This window comes from Amblyraja radiata, chromosome 2, assembly GCF_010909765.2.
Source record: "Amblyraja radiata isolate CabotCenter1 chromosome 2, sAmbRad1.1.pri, whole genome shotgun sequence".
NCBI classification, from domain to species: Eukaryota; Metazoa; Chordata; class Chondrichthyes; order Rajiformes; family Rajidae; genus Amblyraja; species Amblyraja radiata.
This window is the reverse complement of record NC_045957.1, coordinates 29,722,428-29,745,557: the sequence shown is the minus strand read 5'-3', so window position 1 is coordinate 29,745,557 and position 23,130 is coordinate 29,722,428.

The following is a 23,130-nucleotide window of genomic DNA, read 5'->3' as shown; positions in this document are numbered from 1 at the left end:
TGACAATAATAAACTAAGCTAAACTGTCAATGTAGTCCAGAGGGCTGAGAGGAAAGTCTACTATTGTTTCAAATAGAATGGACTGGATATTGAGTCTGATGACGTAGGTTATTACTGGCTATTCCGAAGGCTACAGGATGGTGTTTAATCCCTGTCAAGATTTTAACCTACTATAAATACGCCTGATTTAGTTCCAAAGGCATATTGATTTACAGTGTAGTGACTTGTAGCTAAACTGAAGCCTCCCTTCATCCATTTGCTTTCATTGTCAGCTGCTGATTTTGAAGTTGGCATGTTATGCAGACTTGGGAAACTGGGATTGAATTTGCAAGGGCAGTATTTGGGAATGTATATTCTGCAACGATTCTGCAAGAGTCTTTCACTACTTTAAATATATTATAGTCATACAGTTGATCATTACACATTAATTGGTGGGTTCCAAGTACGTATTTACCTGGTGCAGTCACATTTGAAACTTTGATGTTTGGCGACAGACACTACCGAAGGATTAGGAAACCAGAACATTTGATAAACAAGAAAGACACAAAAATCTGGAGTAACTCAGCGGGTCAGGCAGTATAATAATAATAATAATAATATCTTTTATTGTCATTGCACATCAGTGCAACAAGATTTAGTTGTGCAGCTTCCAACCGATGAAAAAGAAAAGTAAAATAAATAAATAAGCTGTGACGTGACCATCCGAGGGAGACAGTCCAGGGTGGGTGGGGGGCACTCAGCAGGTCCGGTTCAGAGCCGCTATAGCTCTGGGAATAAAGCTGTTTCTGAGTCTGGAGGTTCGGGCGTAGAAGGCCTTGTAACGTCTGCCGGAGGGAAGTAGTTCGAACAGTCCGTTACAAGGGTGTGAGGAGTCTTTATGGATGCTGACGGCCTTCCTGAGGCACCGTGTGTGGTAGATGCCCTCCAAGGCTGGTAGCTGTGTCCCAATAATCCTCTGCGCTCTGTGGACAACGCGCTGAAGAGCTCTCCTCTCCGCCTTCGTGCAGCTGAGATACCACACAGAGATGCCATATGTTAGTATGCTCTCTGTGGTGCAGCGGTAGAACGTTGTCAGCAGCTGTTGGGGCAGACCAGTCTTTTTTAATGTCCTCAGGAAGAACAGTCGCTGCTGTGCCTTCTTGACCAGCGCAGCGGTGTTGGTGGACCATGTGAGGTCCTCTGAAATGTGAGTGCCCAGAAACTTAAAGCTGGACACTCTCTCCACACTTTCCCCGTAAATGGAGATTAGGGCAATAATCAGCTCGTTGGTCTTAGAGGTGTTTAGTGACAAGTTGTTACGTGCGCACCAGTCCGCCAGGTTCTGCACCTCCGCTCTGTATTTTGTTTCATCACCGTTGGTGATCAGCCCAATCACTGTTGTGTCGTCTGCAAACTTCACGATGGTGTTGGTGTCGAATGCAGGAACACAGTCGTGAGTGAAGAGGGAGTAGAGCATGGGGCTTAGTACACACCCCTGTGGTGTGCCGGTGCTCAGGGTGATAGTGGAGGACAGGTGCGGGCCCAGTCTCACTGCCTGCGGTCGCTCCGTCAGAAAGTTCAGGATCCAATCGCATATCGGCGAGCTGAGGCCTAGCTGGTGGAGTTTGGTGGTGAGCTTGGTGGGGATGACCGTATTGAATGCAGAGCTATAGTCAATGAAGAGCATCCTCACGTACGTGCCCTGTCTGTCCAGGTGAGTCAGGACAGTGTGAAGAGCCAGAGAGATGGCATCCTCTGTTGATCTATTTGCCCTGTATGCAAATTGATGAGAGTCCAGTGAGGCAGGGATGCTGGATTTGATGTGGGAGAGGACCAGCCTTTCGAAGCACTTCATTGGGATTGGAGTTAGGGCAACCGGGCGGTAGTCGTTCAGGTTGGTGACTTTAGACTTTTTTGGCACCGGCACTATGGTGGCTGTTTTCAGGCACTTGGGGACTGTTGCCAGAGATAGAGACAGATTAAAGATTCTCGTGAATACCCCCGCCAGCTGTACAGCACAATCCGGGCCTGCAGCCTTGCGTGGATTGATCCTACGCAGAGCGCACTGTACCTCCTGAGTGCCCAGTGTTAGGGCCCACAATGGTTCATTGTTGGCTGTGGAGAAGGCGAGATGAGTGATACAAACAGTGAATCTAGGAAAGACGACAGTATAGTTGATGCTTGTGATGCAGTGATTGAATCTTCTGTCGGAGTAGCCATTTAGTACTTCGATGATGTTGCACAGAGGCTGAGCGGTGGCCACGTGAGGCAAGGGACGGCATGTCTGTGGTTTGATGTGTCCAGTTCGAGGTGTTGGTGGAGTGGGCCTCTGGACACTAGTTCTTTCTTACAGTCCAGAGACAATTTACAGAAACCAATTAGCCTACAAACCTGCACGTTTTGGACTGTGGGAGGAAACTGGAGAAAAAACATGCAGTCGCAGGGAAAATGTACAAGCCGCTGAGACAGCGCCCGGGTTTCTGGTGCTGTAAGCTAGCAGCTCTACCGATGCACCACTGTGCCGCCATGTCCTGTGAAGCTTCATACTGGCAAGCACCTTTGATCAAGGAAGTTATATATTGACTGTAAACTTCCAACATCCCACGTTGTGGTCAGTGCAGATGTTCACAGGTAATTCTTCCTGCAGGTAAGCTCTCTGCTGCCCTCCAGTGTCTCTATCTGGCATTTTTAACCTCCCATGATGAAAATCAGCAGAGGAAATGCGTAGGGATGAACTGCAGATGCTGGTTTATGCCGAAGATTGACACAAAGTGCTGGAGTAACTCAGCAGGTCAGGCAACATCTCTGGAGAAAAGGTTTCGGGTCAGGACCCTTCTTCAGACTGGAGACATCTGAAGAAGGGTTCTGAGCCGAAACATCACCCATACTTGTTTTTTCCAGAGATGCTGCCTAACCCGTTGAATTACTTCAGCAGTTTGTCTATGAGAAGCAGCAGAATGGAGACAGAAGGATCAGCAGATGCTGGAATCTTGTATCGAATACAAAGTGCTGGGTTAGATCAGAGGGTCAGGGAGCATCTCTGGGGAACATGATTAGGCAACGTTTCAGGTCAGGACCCTTCAGATGAAGAAAGGGCTTGACCCATTGAGTTACTCCAGCATTTGTGTTCTATGAAAAGCAGCAGGTTGCGAGTGCATGGAAACCTAAGAAATAGGAGCATGGACAGGCTACTTGGTCTGAAGAAGGGACCAGAGACGCTGCCTGACCCGTTGAGTTGCTCCAGCACTTTGTGTCTAATTGACCCTTTGCGTTTGCTCTGCCATTTAATAAGATCATTCCTGATTTAACACTGGGATCAGCTCCGTTCTCTGTCTGGCACACATTTATCCTTGACTCCCATTTAATTCTTGCCGTTGAATGTATAAACGACTCTCCCCCACACCTGAGAATTCCAAAGGTCTATGAGGCTCTAATATGAGAGAGACTTCATCTTCATCTTAAATCGGTGATTCCCACCCCTCTTATTGCAATACTGTGGTCATTAGACTTTAGAGATACAGTGGGGAAACTGGTTCTTTGACCCACCAAGTCCATGCTGACCAGCGATCACCCCATATACTAACACTATCCTGCACACTAAGGACAATTTAATGAAGCCAATTAACTTGTAAATGACTAAAGTCAATTAATCTGTACATCCTTGGAGTGTGGGAGGATGCATCCGGAGAACTAATTCTAAGTTCCCCCATGGTTAACCCCACGTGCTGTCAATGACTGGTTTGGAGACAGGTCTGTTGGCTCGATGAGCTGGTGCTGGTGTTTGTGCTCATGCTCCACATAAACCTTCTACCACCTGACCTTAGTGACTTGTGGTGTGCCTCTCGGATCGGTGTTGGCCCCACCCCATTTGTTATCCATATCAACGATTTGGATGAGAATGTACAAGGCATGAGTTGGACGTTTGCTGATGACACTAAAAATGGTGGTATCGCAAGCAGTGAAGATAGTTATCAAAAATTATAGCAGGATCTTGATCAGGTGGGCAAGTGGCAAATAGAGTTCAATTCAGATAAGGATGAGGTGTTGCATTTTGGAAAGTCATACCAGGGCAGGATCTTCACAGTGAACAGTAGGGCCCAGGGGGAATGTTGCTGAGGGATCTAGGAGTACAAGGACACGGTTCCCTGAAAGTGTCATCACTGGTAGATAGGGTGGTGGGGAAGGCACACTGCATTCATCAGTTAAGGAATCGAGTACAAGCTGGGATGTTATGTTATACCTATACAAGATTTTACTTCGGAGTCACGTGAGTGACTACGTGAAGAAGGGCCGTCCGTCTGCGTGCGCGTCATTACGTCTGAACGCAACACGCACGACGGACTGGCAGGCACTGAGCCTCCCAGGCCGTCGGGATGAGCAGGTAAGGAAAGTTGAAATCACTTACCTGCGTTCTTTCGGGCTTGAAGTTTTTTTCAGAGCCCAGATGTCGAGGAGACGGCCCGCGGGGATGTCGGCTGCCGAAGACCGCAGCCTTCCAAATAGCGGGCGACGGTCTTGTTCCCGACATTAGCGCCGACAGCAGAATCGGCAGGAGACTTTGCGCGGGAGCAGGAGCTCCATGGTTGCCCTGCGGGACGTAATGCCACCCGCAAGTCTAAACTAACCCGTTGACTCAGATGAGTCCGAGGAAGAGGGATACCCTCCCTCAACGGAGAGCGTCTGAGGACGACTTCTCCCACATGGAGCAACTTATGGAGAAGTTGCTCCAACAATAATCTGCTCCAAAGGAGGGAGCAGTATCAGCACGGCCTACAGCAGTGCCAGTGCCGGGAGCCTCGCACATGGGGCAGCCCAATGTCTTCCCCATTGAAGGGGGAACTACATGTGGAATAAACCACTCTGAATCTGAGTACAAAGAGAGGGGGGGAAACCTTCCCAGGGACAAGCAGAAGAAAGGAAGTAAGTAAGTAAGTTTACTTATATCGCACTAAGTCAACACCAAAATGCTTTACATAAAAGGAATAATAAGCTTCCATACAAACAAACAGAAAATAAGTGCTTCTGCAATCATCCAGGTTCCGCTGGGTGCTTCCCTGGATGGAATCTAGCTCTTGACAGCCCGGGTATTATGGAGAACCCGTAGGCAGCAGCACCTGTTTCAGGGCTGCACAAATGTCTCCTGCTCTAAGGAGAGGAGCATTCATGGTCCTTTTCAGTCTGACCAAAGCTAGAATCTCATTTAGGTCCACTGGAAGGGCCATGTCAGCACAGGTATCCTCAGGGGCCTGCGGCAGCACCTGTTTTCAGGGCTGCCTACGAACCTCACTCTCAGTGGAGCGGTTCACTGAATCCGGTGGTAGCTTGAAAGCTGGGCACGGAAATATGCTCAGAGTCGTCTTTCAAGGCAGACTCAAAATAATGGCCAGAATTGTCCTACAAGGCAGGGTAAGTATGATGAGGTTTCAGACCAGACCCAAGCAGAGGTCGGGAGAAACATGGAATCCACACTCCTTACCAGTCCTACTCCCAATCAAGGAGAGGAAAGGAATCCGCATCAGGGGCCTTTGGGCTTACCACAAGACCACCGGTAGCCATGGAGGTAGGTGGGTCTGGGTTTACTGAAACAAGGGATTGTGGAGCAGTTACATGTTGGTAACAGATAATAACGTGATAATTTTACTGCACAACATACACAGGTTCCAAGCAGACTTGGAACTCGGACTGGAATTGTCTTCGAGGCAGGCCCAGTATTTTTGGGCAGGATTGCCATTCAGGACATGTGACAGATGGAGGATGTCACTTCATCCAGGTGTAACTCATTTGTGCAGTATAGACTTTTAGAAACAGTAATTTTGTTACGGTTTAACTACTGTTTTATAGGAGCTTCCTATAGAATGGTCACATGGCATGCAAAGATGCATACTATTCGGTGTCTATTCACTAAGAACAGGAGATATTTGAAGTTTAGCTGGATGGTATGGATCTGCCAAATGGGTTGACATCAGCTCCTAGACTATTGACAAAACTACGGAAACCAATTCTGGGCCTACAAAGGTCTCAAAACCACATAGTAATGGCATATTTGGAGGACATTTTCATTTTGGAGTCACCAAGAATTGGCAGAAGCATCAGTCAAGCAAACCAAAACCCTGTTTGAAAGAATTGGTTACCTCATCCATCCAGTTAAATCAAAATTGACACCTACAAGGGTAATTGATTACCTAGAATTTACTATCAAAAACAGTAAATATGTTGGTGACTTTGCCTAGGGGCAAACGACAATATTAATTAAGCCTGCAATGACCTGATAGTCAAATTCTAGCCATCTATCAGGCAAACAGCGAGTGTAATTGGCAAATAGTAGCTGCATTCCCAGCAGTACTTACGGGCCTTTGCATTACCAGAACTTACAGCAAGCAAAGGAATGAACACTCAGATTATATGCAGGCCAAATTGGCAAAACTATGGATTGCCAGCAGAGGCCATTGTTGAATAACTATGGTGGATAACGAATGGGAGACAGCTCAGGGAAATTTTGCTCGAAAGCCATCGAGGGTTCTTCAGACCTATGCAAGCGGCTAAGGATGGGGAGACACCAACACAGTCTAAAGCTGTGGGGGAAGATGGAATGAGCAGGAGTCTGTAATTCCCCAACACATGGAATCAATTACCCAGAATTGTTGGGGGCACAATTTGGACTCAAGGTTCTCTGTAGCGATATGCAACTGGTGCTTGTTCAAATTCAGATTGATAACACCACTGTGGTGGCATATATCCATTAACAAGGGTGGTGTAAAATCTATATCTTACGACAGATTGTCGAACCTCATTTGGCACTGGTGTATCGAGAGGAATATTTGGGAAATCTACGAGGTAGATATAACACGGTGACAGATGCTGGATCATGAATGTTTAATAACAACACAGAATGGATGTTGAATCAGACAGTATTTAACGAAATAACTACACGATTTGGCATACCAGATGTTGATCCGTTTGCATCTAGACAAACCATTAGTTACCCAGATATGTGTCCTGCGAGCTGGATCCAGGAGCAAGGCAGTGGATGCTTTCTCCCTCAATTGGGGAGGAATGTTTATGTATGCTTTCCGCCAATTTGTCTCACAAACTGATGCTTGACAAAAATCAAGCAAGACTAAGCCACAGGCATATTGGTAGTGCCAGACTGGCCTACTCAAGCCTGGTCCCCAAAAATTTTGGGAATTATAGTCCAGCCAGTAATGGCTGTACCCAAGAGCAGGGACCTCCTAGTGAACCCAGTTACAGGGAGTAATCATCCACTACATGAACGTATAATTTGTTGGTCTGCAGATTCTGAGGATGCCATTTCAAGGCATAGGACTGTCCGAACAAATACAACACAGTTCGGATAACGGATGTCTTGGAGTTCCTATCAACTGTACTATAACTATAAACTAAGTTATAGTGCATCTATAGTGCCAGAGGCGCACTCTCCTCCTATCTGATGCCGGAAGCAGGGCACAGTTCGATAGGAACGCACCCCTTTACAACAAAATTCATGAAGGGTATTTACAATTTAAGACCTCCAAGGCCAAGGTACACTGACACATGGGATGTGAGCGTGGTACAAGCCCTACTTTGACAGTGGGGACCGCCTATAACTAACCCTGAAGGTGGTATGCTGACAAAGAGTCCAGACACTGCAAAAGCTACGGTTGGACTACATGACCACCAATATGAACAACATAACATTCCTAATCAGGAACCTGATAAACAGAGCAGGCCAGGAATGCCAGGGATGAAGATCCAGTTCTTGGCATATCCAGAGGACCAACGGTTGTGTGGGTGGTAACATACTAACACCACTATCTGAGAGTTACGGAGAATCTCAGAGGCACGGAACAATCGGTCCTCATCAGCCATAAAAAAACCACACCAAAAGGTGTCAACTCAAACCATCTCCAGATGGTCAAAAGAGGTAATGGCGGTAGCAGGAGTAAACATTTATATGGTTAAATCTCACTCCACCAGGGCTGCATCTACGTCGGCAGCAAGAGCTATGGACGTGCCCCTTGACGACATCCTAGTGGCTGCAGGATGGACGAATGAAATAACGGTCCACCGGTTTTATAACAAACCTATAACTGGACTGGGGGTGTTTGCACGTACCATTTTAAGTTCTGTCCCTTAGTTTCCCCCCCAAGGTTGGGAGGGGTAACTTTTTTTAAAAACTTTTCTTTCATTTAAAGCATCAGTTTCTTTACTTAACTACGTAATGTCTGAATGCTTTAATGATTACACGCATCCCTGGTCAATCCATTCAGTGTGTGACGCCTGGATTCGTAACCGGCGTAAAATCACAGAGCTTTGAAATCTTCACGTAGTCACTCACGTGACTCCGAAGTAAAATAGTAAGATTAAACGAGAACTTACCAGTTTGAAGTTTGATCTTGATTTTATGAGGAGTTACGATGAGCGATTACGTGCCCACCGCTCCCACCCTCATATTATTAAGGTCACATGGAAGTTCTAGTTTCTTCAATCTTACTATTCTCAGGTCTTCTTTTTATCTGTGATTTAACACCGCTGCTTTGAAGATTGACGCGCACGCAGACGGACGGCCCTTCTTCACGTAATCGCTCATCTTAACTCCTCATAAAATCAAGATCAAACTTCAAACTGGTAAGTTCTCGTTTAATCTTACTATTTTGGTGAGGTTACGCTCGGAGTATTGTGGTTAGTTTTGTTCACCTTATTATAGAAAACATGCCATTAAACTAGAAAGTATACAACAGAATTATGAGGATGTTGAAGATAGACACAATATGTTGGAGAAACTTAACGGGTCAGGCAGCATCTTTGAAGAAAAGGAATAGGTGACATTTCGGGGCGGAACCCTTCTGCAGAGTGAAATATAGAGATTGGTGGTCATGTTTAGAGAGATATGGGCCAAACACAGGCCTGTGGGACTAGTGCAGTTGGGGCATGTTGATTGGCAATGGCAAGTTGGGCCAAAGGGCCTGTTTCCATGCTGTATGACTCCAGGACTCTGACTTTAAGATTGTCAATGGCAGGATTGGATTATTTCTGCAGCCTGCAGGCAAAGAGATGAGGATTTGGGCTGCCACTGTAAATAGTACGTGAGTCCCTGGTTCATCATTTCACTGGAGCTACAGCAATTACTGAACAGCAATCTTTGCATTTTAAAGTTCAGCCGTCTTTCGATGTAATGAAGAGAAATGGTCCCCAGCCAGTAACTGCCTTGCTTAAGCATTTGTCGTTTAGAATTTAAAACTACAAATTTAAAACGGCAAATGTGTCTCCAACAGTCCACTACTGAAATCACCCTCACGCATGTGTTGTGTAAAACATGAACGCTCTACTCTATTTAGAATATTGGGCACCATTTGGAATACAGGCATTCGTTTTTATTTCACATGATTACTGCTGTTTATCTCAAGAAGATGCTTTTGATGGTGGGGAGGATTGTGCCCATGATGAACCGGGCTTAGATCACTACTCTCTGCAGTCTCTTGTCTTCCTGAGTGTTGGAATTGCCACACCAGACAAGAGAAGCAAAGCTTGTTAATTTCCATGACTACCCGCGGTTACAACTGTATTCTTGAGACAATGCAGTCTGTTTACTGCGGGGAGGTCACAGAAAATGTTTTCCCCTAAACTGTTTTTTTCTCCAAAGACAGCTTTTTTCTTTGTGTTAATTTCCAATGTAATGTTTAAGTGGTTCCTGATTGAAATCGCAGTTACAACCAATCTGGCTTACGTAATGCATATAGCGTTCCCCGGTTCATCATTTGTGTTGTATCCATTACACGTTACGGAAAAGGCGTTATAACAGAACTACTTGTTATTATTTAGAATCTCTACACTCTTCTATTTTCAGTTTGAGTGAGAGAGGGAGAGACTACAAAACTGCTGGTTTGAAGGAAGAAGGATCATTCTTCTTCAGTCTAAAGAAAGTTCTGAACCCAAAATGCTAATGTTTATTCCCTCCACAGATGTTGCCTGACCAATTGAGTTCCTCAGCACTTTGTGTTTTGAACATAGAACTGGATTGCCATTTAGATATAGAGAAACAAGGAACGGCAGATGCTGGTTTACTCAAAAGGACACAAAGTGCTGAGTCTTTTGTGCACCTCTGAGACAGCATCTCTGGAGAGCATGGATAGATCTGAAGAAGTGGCAGCACAGTGACACAGTGGTAAAGTTGCTGCCTTACAGCTTCAGATGCCTGGGTTCGATCCTGACTATAGCTGCCATCTGTGTGGAGTTTGTACATTCTCCCTGTGATTGCGTAGTCTTTCTCCGGGTGCTCCAGTTTCTTCCCACACTCCAATGACGTACAGGTTTGTAGCTTAATTGGCTTCGGTAAAATTGTAAATTGTCCCTAGAGTCTAGGATAGTGCTATCAGTGGGTCAAACTCTGACAGCAGCCAGCGGCACTCGGATCACCGATAGTGGGATCAGCTGTGCCCGATGTCGCCTCTGCACCGGCCAGATCCACGCGGCCGGGCGGAAAGGCTAGACACAAAACAAACAAGGTCGTGGACTCAGAGGAATCCGAATTTGAACAACCGTGGGCGGCCAGCGACCGAGAGCGCTGGAGCCGGATGGAGCGGTGTATGGAGCTTTGCTCCAACGTGACAGACTCAGGGAGATGGAGTCGGGTCACTGTGGGCCCTATGATAAACCCACAGCAGTACCTCTTGAAGGGCTGCACAGTGCTTCTACCTCATCAGAGGGGAGCACTGCGGGTCAGTTCTGGGCTGACCTGGAAGAGGGGTCCGCAGAAGGAAAGACAAGTGTGCAGGGGGTGCAGGAACAAGAGAACCTACTGGAACCCACTACGGCCAAAGACAGCACCCCCACGCACCCACCAGCAGAACTGGTGAAACTCGAAGGTCCGGTACCCAAAACATGAGTCTTTTTAGGCCATGGCCCAGGCCGGCCTTCCTGGAAGATGCGGGGACCTCCAACGCCAACCAAACCGAAAATCCAGACCCAGCGCGACAACAACAGCGAAGAACCTACAAAAAGTAAACCTGCCACTGGTAACTATGGAGGTAGGTGGGTCTGGTTCCCTACAATATACAGGGAGCACGGAGATTGGGTGGAGATTACACTCTTTTCTGAATGCATGGAGCATGATAACAACCGATACTTACATCTAAAGCAGTATCCAGGGATATACAATAGAGTTTATACACAAGTACAGCCCTCCAGTTCAACATATACTGAACCGAATGTTCGTGCCTTCTGATAAAGGAAAATCAAAAGCGCAAGCTGAACTGAAGCGGCTTTACATAAAAGGTATAATTGAGAAAACTCAACACGAACCATTAGAATTCGTGTCCAATATATTTATCAAAAACAAAAAAGATGATGGTTATCGCATCATCATAGATCTGACAAAATAGATACCTTTGTTACTGCTTAACAATTAATTTCCAAAGGTTTTACTTCAATGGCCAGCATCGATTTAAAAGATGCTTACTATTCAGTGCCTATACGAGGTGACCACAGATGTTACTTAAAATTCAACTGGATGGGACAACTCTGACAGTATAAAGCACTGCCAAATGGGTTATCATCAGCCCCAGGCTGTTTCACAAATATTTTGAAACCAGCCCTAGCGTTTCTACGGAAACGTACACACATGGTCATGGCATATTTAGATGACATACTCATTGTGGGCAAAACTTTGGAATTGGCCAAACAAACTGTAACAGCCACAAAAAAAGTTATTTGGAAAACTGGGATTCATTTTTCATCCAGTTAAATCTAAACTAACGCCTTCCACTACTATGGACTATCTGGGATTTCACCATTGACTCAGTTCACATGTCGGTGACTCTGCCTAAGGGAAAGGCTAGAGATTTAATAGAGGCTTGCAATAACCTCACTTACATCAGCAAACCATCCATCAGATTGGTAGCAAAAGTAATTGACATAATGATGGCTGCCTTTCCAGCCACACAATTTGGACCTCTACATTACCAAAACTTACAGAGAGCAAAATACCAGCACTCTAAATTATGCAGGTCACTTTGACAGATCTGTGAAACTACCAATCAAGCTAAAATGGAACTAAAATGGTGGATAGATAACATCTGGCTTTGTTCCAATCCAATCATTGTCAGTAACCTTTCCATGGTACTACAAACTGATGCCAGTGCACTTGGGTGGGGAGCCACCAATACCAATACCACTGTGGTAGCATACATTGACCACAGGGTGGAAACAAATCGACATCATGTGACAATCTGGCTATACAATTTGGCAATGGTGCATCCAGAGAGATATTTGGATATCAGCCACTTACCTACCAGGAAGACTAAATTCAGTGGCAGACACCAGGTCACGCAAATTTAATGAAAACACCAAATGGATGTTGAATAAAATAGTATTTGCTGATATCACAGCAAATATGGAACACCAGATATCGATTTATTCGCATCCAGACTTAACCACCAGTTATCAAATTATGTTTCATGGGAACCAGACCCTGGGGCAGCGGCTACAGATGCATTTTCGCTGCATTGGGGGGGGGGGGGAATTGTTTATTTACGCATTCCCTCCTTTTCCTGCCTCATCAGTCGGGTATTAAGGTAATACAAATACAACAAGACTCTGCATCTGGTATTGGGAGTACCCGATTGGCCTACACAACCATGGTTCCCAGTGGTATCAAACATGGTATCAGAGACATGAACATCCCGCCTGTTCTGGAATATCTGGCAGGCCTCCACTATGATTAGGGGCTCAGTTACAGTGCCATCAACTGCGCCAGAAGTGCCCTATCGACATACCTATGGCAGGGGACAGAGCATTACACTGTTGGGACTCACCCACTGGTACAAAACTTATGAGGGGAATTTTTAATACTATCCCCAAGAACCAGATACTCCCAAATATGGGATGTAAGAATAATCCTGAAGACGCTCAGGAATTGGTCTCCAGCAACAGTTCTGTCCCTACACAGACTGACATTAAAACAGTCATGCTAATGGTATTGGTCACGGCACAGAGGATACAGTCACTGCAAAAACTAGACTGGACAACATGACTTCCCAACAGAAAATATTACGTTTCATATTTATGAGTTAGTAAGCAGAACAAAAAGGGATCAGCAGGCCTCAATATACAATTAGGTCATACCCAACAGATGACCGTCTGTGTATAGTAAGACATCTGTCGTTATACATGGAGAAAACGAATATCCTAAGAGGCAATGAAAAGGCACATTTTGGTCAGCCACTAGCAACCACACCAAGAGTTACGGTCCAGACCATCTCAAGATGGCTGAAACAGGTGCTAACACACTGGGGTGGATACTAATATTTTAAAATCTCTTTCCACCAGGGCTGCAGCTACATCGGCAGCAATACAGTTGGATGTACCAATGGACCAAATCCTCAAGGCAGCAGGATGGTCTGGAGGGGAAAACATTCCAATTATTTTATAATAAACCAGTAATGAAACCTGGAACGTTTGCAGAAACAATTTTAAGTTCTGTAAATTAATTTAAACCCATAAAAAGGGGTTATAAATTTGTGTTAACAAATTTTATGATTTCAATGTCGAATTCATGTCCAAATTATGTTAACACAATTCCTCCCACAGTCAAGGCAGACGTGATGCATGGACTCGTTTCCACGGCATGAAATCACAGAGCTTTAAAATCTTCACGTAGTCACTCACGTGACTCCGAAATAAAATAGTAAGATTAAACGAGAACTTACCAGTTTGAAGTTTGATCTGTATTTTATGAGGAGTTACGATGAGGGATTACGTGCCCTCCGCTCCCACCCTGATCATATACTTAACTGGTATCTCTTCTCTAATCTTACTATGTTTAGTCATTATAGTTATCTGTGATTTCACACCGCTGCTTTGAAGAATGCCACGCATGCGTCCTGGCGGGCTTCTTCATGTAATCCCTCATCGTAACTCCTCATAAAATACAGATCAAACTTCAAACTGGTAAGTTCTCGTTTAATCTTACTATTCTCTGCCACAGAAGGTAGTTGAGGCCAGTTCATTGGCTATATTTAAGAGGGAGTTAGATGTGGCCCTTGTGGCTAAAGGTATCAGGGGGTATGGAGAGAAGGCAGGTACAGGATACTGAGTTGGATGATCAGCCATGATCATATTGAATGGCGGTGCAGGCTCAAAGGGCCGAATGGCCTACTCCTGCACCTATTTTCTATGTTTCTATGTCTATGATCGCTGGTAGGTGCAGACTCGGTGGGCCAATGAGTCTGTTCCCACTCTGCATCTCGCTAAAGTATAACGTCCTAAAAGCCTAAACTCAATTAACCAATTTAAAATTATTATTAATGGAAGGAAGATTGATGAATATAAATGGGCAAAATTGGGACATTTTTGCATTACAATCAGTGTCAGGTCTAATTATTGAAAAGCACCATTATATTTTTTAATATTACTGTTAATGCTGCTATGAAGTTGTAGCATCCAACTGCTATGTATGATGTCATGTGGCTATAAATCCCCATCAATAGGGTTAATATGATGAACACAATTATAATGAAAACATTCAAGTGGTTGAGCAGTCACAGCCTGGACCCATTTCATTTAATCTACCTCCACAACAGATGGACAACAGATGCGAACTTGCTAGCTCTCCACACTACACTGCACCACTTGAACAACAGGAGCGCTTGAGTCAAGCTGCTATTCATCGACTATAGCTCGGAGTTCAATGGTTCAATGGCGCAATGGTTCAATGGTACTTCCAATGGTACCTCCAGATTCAGGGACAGTTTCTTCCCAGCTCTCATCAGGCAACTGAACCATTCTATCACCAACTATGAACCATTCTATCAGGCAACTGAACCATTCTATCACCGTCTACCTCATTAGAGACTTTTAAACCCTCTTTAATGGGACTTTACTGGACATTATCTTGCACTAAACGTTATTCCCTTTAACCTGTATCTGTACACTGGATGGCTTGATTGCGATATGTATAGCCTTTTCACTGGCTGGATAGCACACAACAACAACAACTCTCATCTTAAAGCTATGTCCTCTAGTATTTGATTTCTCCACACTGGGAGAAAAGTTCTCTTTACTAACATTGAGTAACCAGCTGCGGTATTTCCTACTGCTATGATCTGCATTTCACAAGTTTTATATTTCACTGTTTGTTTCCTCTCTAACCTTCTCCTTAATCTATCAAACAGAATAGCTTCACGAAAAGTATTCCCCGAGGGCAGACCTGGTCATCTCGACCCGAATTATCACCTATTCCTTTTCTCCAGAGATGTTGTCTGACCCGCTGAGTTACTCAAACCTTTTGTGTCTATCTTTGGTTTAAACCAGCATCTGCAGTTCCTTCCTACACACATATATATATAAATGTATGTAGACACAAAATGCTGGAGTAACTCAGCGGGTGAGGCAGCATCTCTGGAGAGAAGGACTGGGCGTTGTTTCAGGTCGAGACCCTTCTTCAGACTGGTGTCAGGGGAGGGGACAAGGCAGGTGCCATGGTAGTCTGGCGCGCTGACCTCCACCGGACTGAGGCCAGGCAACAACTCTCAGGCACCTCCTCATATTTATCCTTGGACCATAACTCCACGGACGAGCACCAGGCCTTAATTTCAAGTACCATTACTGATTTCATCACTTCTTGATCTCTGCCCTCTAAAGCCTCCAACATTATCCTTCCTCAGCCCTGCACAGCCCAATTTTATCTTCTCCCCAAAATCCACAAACAGAACTGTCCTGGCAGACCCATTGTTTCTGCTTGTTCATGTCCCACCAAATTAATTTCCACATACCTAGACTCCATCCTATCCCCCCCGGTCCAATCCCTCTCTACCTATGTCTAAGACACCTCACACGCTCTTCATCTCCTCAACGTTTTCCAGGCCCCCACTCCCTCATCTTTACTATGGATGTCCAGTCACTCTACGCCTCCATCCTCCACAAAGAGGGTTTTAAAGCCCTCCGTTTCTTCCTCGACCGCAGAACCAGCCAATTTCTGTCTACCAATACTCTCCTCCGCCTAGCAGAGCTGGTCCTTACCCTCAACAACTTCTCCTTCGACTCCTCCCACATCCTCCAAATCCAAGGCGCAGCTATGGGCACTCACATGGGCCCCAGCTATGCCTGTCTCTTTGTAGGGTACGTCGAACAATCCCTGTTCCAGGTGTACACTGGCCCTATCCCCGAACTCTACCTCCGCTACATTGACGACTGCATTGGTGCTACCTCCTGCACCCATGCAGAACTCACTGACTTCATCAACTTCACCACTAATTTCCATCCTGCACACAAATTCACTTTGATCATCTCCGACCTCCCGCTACCGTTTCTAGATCTCATCGTCTCCATCACAGGAAACAGACTATTGACCGAAATCTACTCCAAACCGATTGACTTCCATAGCTATCTAGACTACACTTCTTCCCACCCCTACTCCCAATTCCTCCGTCTACGCCTCATCTGCGCCCAGGATGAGATGTTCCATACCAGGGCATCGGAGATGTCCTTATTCTTTAGGAAACGGGGGTTCCCCTCTTCCATTATAGATGAAGCTCTCACAAGGGTCTCCTCGATATCCCGCAGCTCCGCTCTTGCTCCCCCTCCCCCCATTCGTAACACGGACAGAGTCCCCCCTTGTCCTCACTTCCACCCCATCAGCCGTCGCATACAGCATATAACCCTCCAACATTTTCGCCACCTCCAAAGGGATCCCACTACTGGCCACATCTTCCCATCTCCGCCCCTTTCTGCTTTCTGCAGAGACTGTTCCCTCCGAAACTCCCTGGTCAACTCGTCCCTTCCCACCCAAACCACACCCTCCCCAGGTACTTTCCCCTGCATCCACAGGAGATGCAATATCTGTCCCTTTACCTCCCCTCTCGACTCCATCCAAGGACCAAAATAGTCTTTCCCGGTGAGGCAGAGGTTCACTTGCACCTCCTCCAACCTCATCTACTGTATCCACTGTCCCAGATGTCAACTTCTCTATATCGGTGAGACCAAGCGCAGGCCCGGTGATCGTTTCATTGAACACCTCCGCTCAGTCCATCTTAACCTACCTAATCTCCCGGTGGCCCAGCACTTAAATTCCCCCTCCCATTCCCAATCTGACCTTTCTGTCCTGGGCCATTGTCAGAGTGAGGCCCAGCGCAAATTGGAGGAACAGCACCTCATATTTAGCTTGGGTAGTTCACACCCCAGCGATATGAACATAGCCCTTGCTTGCTCTCTCCATCCCCTTCCCCTTCCCAGTTCTTCCACTAGTCTTACTGTCTCTGACTACATTCTATCTTTGTCCCGCCCCCTCCCCTGACATCAGTCTGAAGAAGGGTCTCGATCGAAATGTTGCCTATTCCTTCTCTCCAGAGATGCTGCTCATCTGCTGAGTTACTCCATCATTTGTGTCTACCTTCGATTTAAATCAGCATCTGCAGTTCTTACTTACACATATATATGTATGTATACATTTGCTGTACCTCTAAACTAAACTAATCTCAGTGTCTTCACTGTACATTGCTCCTAGTGTGTTGGTGAGTGGTAACTTCTGGGGTGTTTGATAAGAATCCAGGGAGAATGTAAAAATTGGATGAATGTAGGATTAGTGTACTGTAAATAGGCACAGACTCATTGGGCTGAAGAGACTAATTTCCTTGGTTTAAGTTTCCATGACTCGATCACAACTGCAATACCTTCCTATTCCAACAGAGGGACGCCCAACACAAGGTAGAGAACGATACCCAGTAACAATGAAAGTCAAAAAGTCCTGGAGTAACTCAGCGAGTCAGGCAGCATCCCTGCAGAACGTGGATAGGTGATGCTTCCGGCTGGGATCTTTCTTCAGGTTGCGGATGACACTAAGCTGGGGGGCAGTGTTAGCTGTGAGGAGGATGCTAGGAGACTGCAAGGTGACTTGGATAGGCTGGGTGAGTGGGCAAATGTTTGGCAGATGCAGTATAATGTGGATAAATGTGAGGTTATCCATTTTGGTGGCAAAAACAGGAAAACAGACTATTATCTAAATGGTGGCCGACTAGGAAAAGGGGAGATGCAGCGAGACCTGGGTGTCATGGTACACTAGTCATTGAAAGTGGGCATGCAGGTGCAGCAGGCAGTGAAGAAAGCGAATGGTATGTTAGCTTTCATAGCAAAAGGATTTGAGTATAGGAGCAGGGAGGTTCTACTGCAGTTGTACAGGGTCTTGGTGAGACCACACCTGGAGTATTGCGTACAGTTTTGGTCTCCAAATCTGAGGAAGGACATTATTGCCATAGAGGGAGTGCAGAGAAGGTTCACCAGACTGATTCCTGGGATGTCAGGACTGTCTTATGAAGAAAGACTGGATAGACTTGGTTTATACTCTCTAGAATTTAGGAGATTGAGAGGGGATCTTATAGAAACTTACAAAATTCTTAAGGGGTTGGACAGGCTAGATGCAGGAAGATTGCTCCCGATGTTGGGGAAGTCCAGGACAAGGGGTCACAGCTTAAGGATAAGGGGGAAATCCTTTAAAACCGAGATGAGAAGAACTTTTTTCACACAGAGAGTGGTGAATCTCTGGAACTCCCTGCCACAGAGGGTAGTCGAGGCCAGTTCATTGGCTATATTTAAGAGGGAGTTAGATGTGGCCCTTGTGGCTAAGGGGATCAGAGGGTATGGAGAGAAGGCAGGTACGGGATACTGAGTTGGATGATCAGCCATGATCATATTGAATGGCGGTGCAGGCTCGAAGGGCCGAATGGCCTACTCCTGCACCTAATTTCTATGTTTCTATGATTGCAGGAGGGACAGAAAATAAATCTGGGAGATGTGAGGGGAAGGGGAGACCCTGGCCGGCTATAGGTGCACATAAGGGGGGGGAGGGGTCTTTTGAAAGCCAGATTGTTAGAACATAGACCAGTCTGGAGAAAGGTTCTAACCCGAAATATCATCTATTCATGTTCTCCGGGGACACTGTCTGACTGTTGAGTTACTCCAGCACTTTGTGTCTTTCTTTGGTATAAACCAGCATCTGCATTTCCTCATTCCAGGTCCACCACTGATTTTCCGGCAACTGGTGGTCCGGCACCTCCTTTGATCCGGACAAAATTACGAGAACTCACTTGCAATCCCCGCAGGAAGTCCCCCCAAAAATGTGTCAGCTAGGTCGGGTGAGGCGGCTGATCTAGACCTCATCGAGACTTCCGCAGTCGATCGGAGGATCATATTAGCCTCCTGCGGCCGTGGCTCCGGAACTCTGGCCCAGCCGGAATAGACAGATCCATTCCCATTGCCGACTTCTGTGGCCGACTGTGCGGACTCCTCAGAGGCCTGGACACACCAGCTATCCCTCTACACCTGTTCTATCCTACACACTATGGACAATTTACAGAAGCCAATTAACCTGCAAGCCTGCGCGTCTTTGCAATGTGGCAGCACCTGGAGAAAACACTCGCGGCCATAGGGAGAACGGACAAATTCTGTAGGACAGCACCTGTAGTCCGGATCCAACCCAGGTCTCTGGCGCTGTCAGGCAGTAACTCTCGCGATGCGCCACTGTGCCGCCCTAATGATTAAAAGATAATTAAAAATAAAATCAGATGAACAGTTACTATATAAGTCAACCTGAGTGCAATGCGATGCATGCAAATACAAAATTAATAAAATAGGGTGCGCTGGTAGAGCTGCTGCCTTACAGTGCAAGAGACCTGGGTTCGATTCTGACTATGGGTGCTGCCTGTACAGAGATTGTAAGTTCTCCCTGTGACCGCCTGGTTATTCTCCATGCGGTCTGGATTCCTCCTACACTCCAAAAACGTACAGGTCAATTGGCTTCTGTAAAGTGTCCCTAGTGTGTAGGGTAGAAATTGTGTACGGGGTGATTGCTGGTCGGCGCGGACTCGGTAGGCTGAAGGGCCTGTTTCCATCTCTTAGGTCTAAAGTCTAACGGCTGCTCCCCAGTTACTGACTAATAAAGTGCTGATTGATATCACGGTGGGGTTACATGTGGAAAATGAACCCATAACCTCTGGGCTAAATGACAAGAGTGTCACCAATTGAACAGTGCACACCAGCTGGTACAATTAAAGTAAACCACGACAATATCTACTTAGCTGCCATCTCTAAACAGCCTCAGGACAGAAACATGTTCAAATAAATCCATGTGGCATGACGTCTTCAGGAAAGACCTTGTTTTGTGATAAATTGCTGAATAAATTGTTACTCTGAAGGCTTCGCTAGTCTGCTTTGAAGTTTAATTTGTCTCTGTAATGAGCAATGCTAGCAGGAACAGAGCAACACACAGAGTAATTTGTTAGATTTATAGTGTGTGCAAAGCGGAGCGGAGTAAAAACTTTCCTTTCTCTGCATCATAACGTGCAAACTCGAAGCGCACGATCTCCCTGGACCGCGTCGATTTTGATTTCAGGTGCTGTCGGCCCACTGGGCCCACACCGACCATCGATCACCCGTTCACTCTCGTTCTATATTATCCCACTTCTGCATCCACTCCAAACGCACCAGGGTCAACTTTACGGAGGGCCAATTAACCCTCAAACCCGCACGCCTTTGGGAGGAAACAAGAGCACCCGGAGGAAACCCATGCGGTCGCAGGGAGAACGTGCAAACTCCACCCAGACAGCGCTCAAGGTCAGGATCGAACCCGGGTTATTTTGAACTGTGAGACAGCAGCTCTACCAACTGCACCAATGCGTCCCCCTAAATCATGTTCTGGTTTTCCCTTACCTTTCAAAGACTAGCAGCTTAACAGGTTGGCTGGCCACTGTAAATTGTCTTTTGTATGTAGGTGAGTGGTAGGTAGTATCTGGGGGAGAGTTGATGAGGATTAGGGAGAGTATAGGTTTTTTGTTGGGGTATGTGTGTGGGGTGGGGGGGGAGGGGGTAACTTTAAAATCTTTCCCCAGCACGGGAGACCCGACCTTTTCTTTGTCGGGTCTCCGTTGTCGTTGGGGCTGCAACGTGGAGCGGCCTCCGACAGGAACGACCTGGGGCTCCAGTTGTGGAGCTGCCGACTACTCACCGTCACGGGGCTGGCCGAGTCCAGAGCGGGTGGAGCTATGGTGGAGCGCGGCTGCCACCCGACCTCCGGAGTTCCGGAGGCTGCAACTGCGGGTTTGGCGGATGGCGGCACCGGGAGCCCGCGGGTCCCTGCTGGGAGACCGCTTTTCGGGGCTTCCGCAACGGCGACTTCTCCCGCCCGAGTTGCGGAGTTGAAGAGCACCTGGAGCGGGGCCTTACACCATCGCCCCGCGCGGCTTGGAATGGCCGCGGGACTTTGCGAGCGCACGCCGGGGGCTCCAACAACAAGACCCGGTGCGCGACCTTGCATCACCCGGTGTGGCTTTAATGGCTGCGGGACAATCGCCATCGCCAGCCGGGGGCTTTGACTTTGACTCTGACTCTGACATCGGGGGGGAGAGTGCAGTGGAGAGATAAGTTTTTTTTGCCTTCCATCACAGCGATGTGATGGATGTTTGTGTAAACTGTGTTGTGTCTCGGGTCTTTTTGTTTTGTAATGTATGGCTGCAGAAACGACATTTCGTTTGGACCTCAAGGGGTCCAAATGACAATAAATTGAATTGTATTGAATTGTATTGTATTGTAAGGTAATGAGTTTGGTGGGATAACTTCAAGAGATGGCACAGAATCAATGGGCCAATTGTCCTCCTTCAATGTCGTCTACAAATGTAGAAGTATGAAATAATGAAAGGAATGCAAAGGTTTCTCTGTGGATGGAGCAGGAAGCCAGAGTCCTTGCATGTCCAGGTTGTGTGTGGTGATCCACATCTAGCGTATTCCAGGTACGTTGGATCTATGTACGCTTGTAAACACCGGGGTGCCCGGCAGAAGCTCCTGAATAGTGGACGCAGCCCAGACCAACACACAAACCAACCTCCCTTCCATTGACTCCATTTATATCTCACGCTGACTCAGCAAAGCCAGCAGCATAATCAAGGAAGAGTCGCAGCCTAGCCACTCCCTCTTCTCCCCTCTCCCATCGGGCAAAAGGTGAAAATGCACACCACCAGATTTAAGGACAATTTCTCCCCAGGTAACTGAGCCATCTATCCAACAACTAGAGAGTAGTTCCGAACTACTATCTACCTCATTGGTGACCCTTGGCTATCTTGATCGGACTTTACTGGCTCTATCTTGCACTAAATGTCATTCCCTTATCATGTATCTATACACTGTGAATGGCTCGATTATAATCATGTATTGTCTTTCCATTGGCTGATTAGCACGCAACAAAAGCTTTTCACTGTACCTCGGTACACGTGACAATGAACTGAACTGAACTGGAGGCCCGTCACGGAACCAGGAACCCAGCCTGGAGTGGGTGCCTTGTCCGGAGTTGCACATAGACTCATTGGGCCGTGCTTATGCATCCTGTACTTAATTGGGGATTGTACAGGATCAGGACGGCAATAATCCCACTGATCTGCCTGCTCAGCCTGGTCGCTCCCTCGTCTCCTCTCTCCCATCTGGCAAGAGGTACAGAAGTGTGAAAACGCACACCTCCAGATTCAGGGACAGTTTTTCCCCAGCTGTTATCAGGCAACTGAACCATCCTCTCACTAGCTAGAGAGCAGTCCTGCTCTCCCATCTATTCCATTATCATTAATTGGACGTTACTAGACTTTATCTTGCACTAAATGTTATTCCCTTTATCCTGTATCTGTACAATGTGGATGGCTTGATTATGATTGTATGTATAAGAAGGAGCTGCAGATGCTGGTTTGCACTGAAGACATGAAATGCTGGAGTAACTCAGTGGGTCAGGCAGCATCTCTGGAGAAGAGGAATAGGTGAATTACAAGAAATAGCTACTCCTTGTAATCATGTATAGTCTTTTTGCCGACTGGATAACACACTAACAGAACTGTATAGTATCTAGTTGCTGGGTCTGGCACGTGGTTCCTCCACACTCACGGAGAACCTGCATGAGGAACAGTCTGTCCCCACCCCTGCACACATCCCCCACACATCCAACTCCAGACCATCCTGCTCACCAAAGTGCCTCCACACCTGGCCTTCCAGGTGCTACTACCCTCTCCCCCTTTCACTGCACCTCAGTACACGTGATAGTAATAAACTATAATCCATAACCTTGGGAGGTGTCGGGTATTTTCCACCTGAGGTGATGGGATGGGCGGAGGGATGTGGGCAAGTAACGCCTCC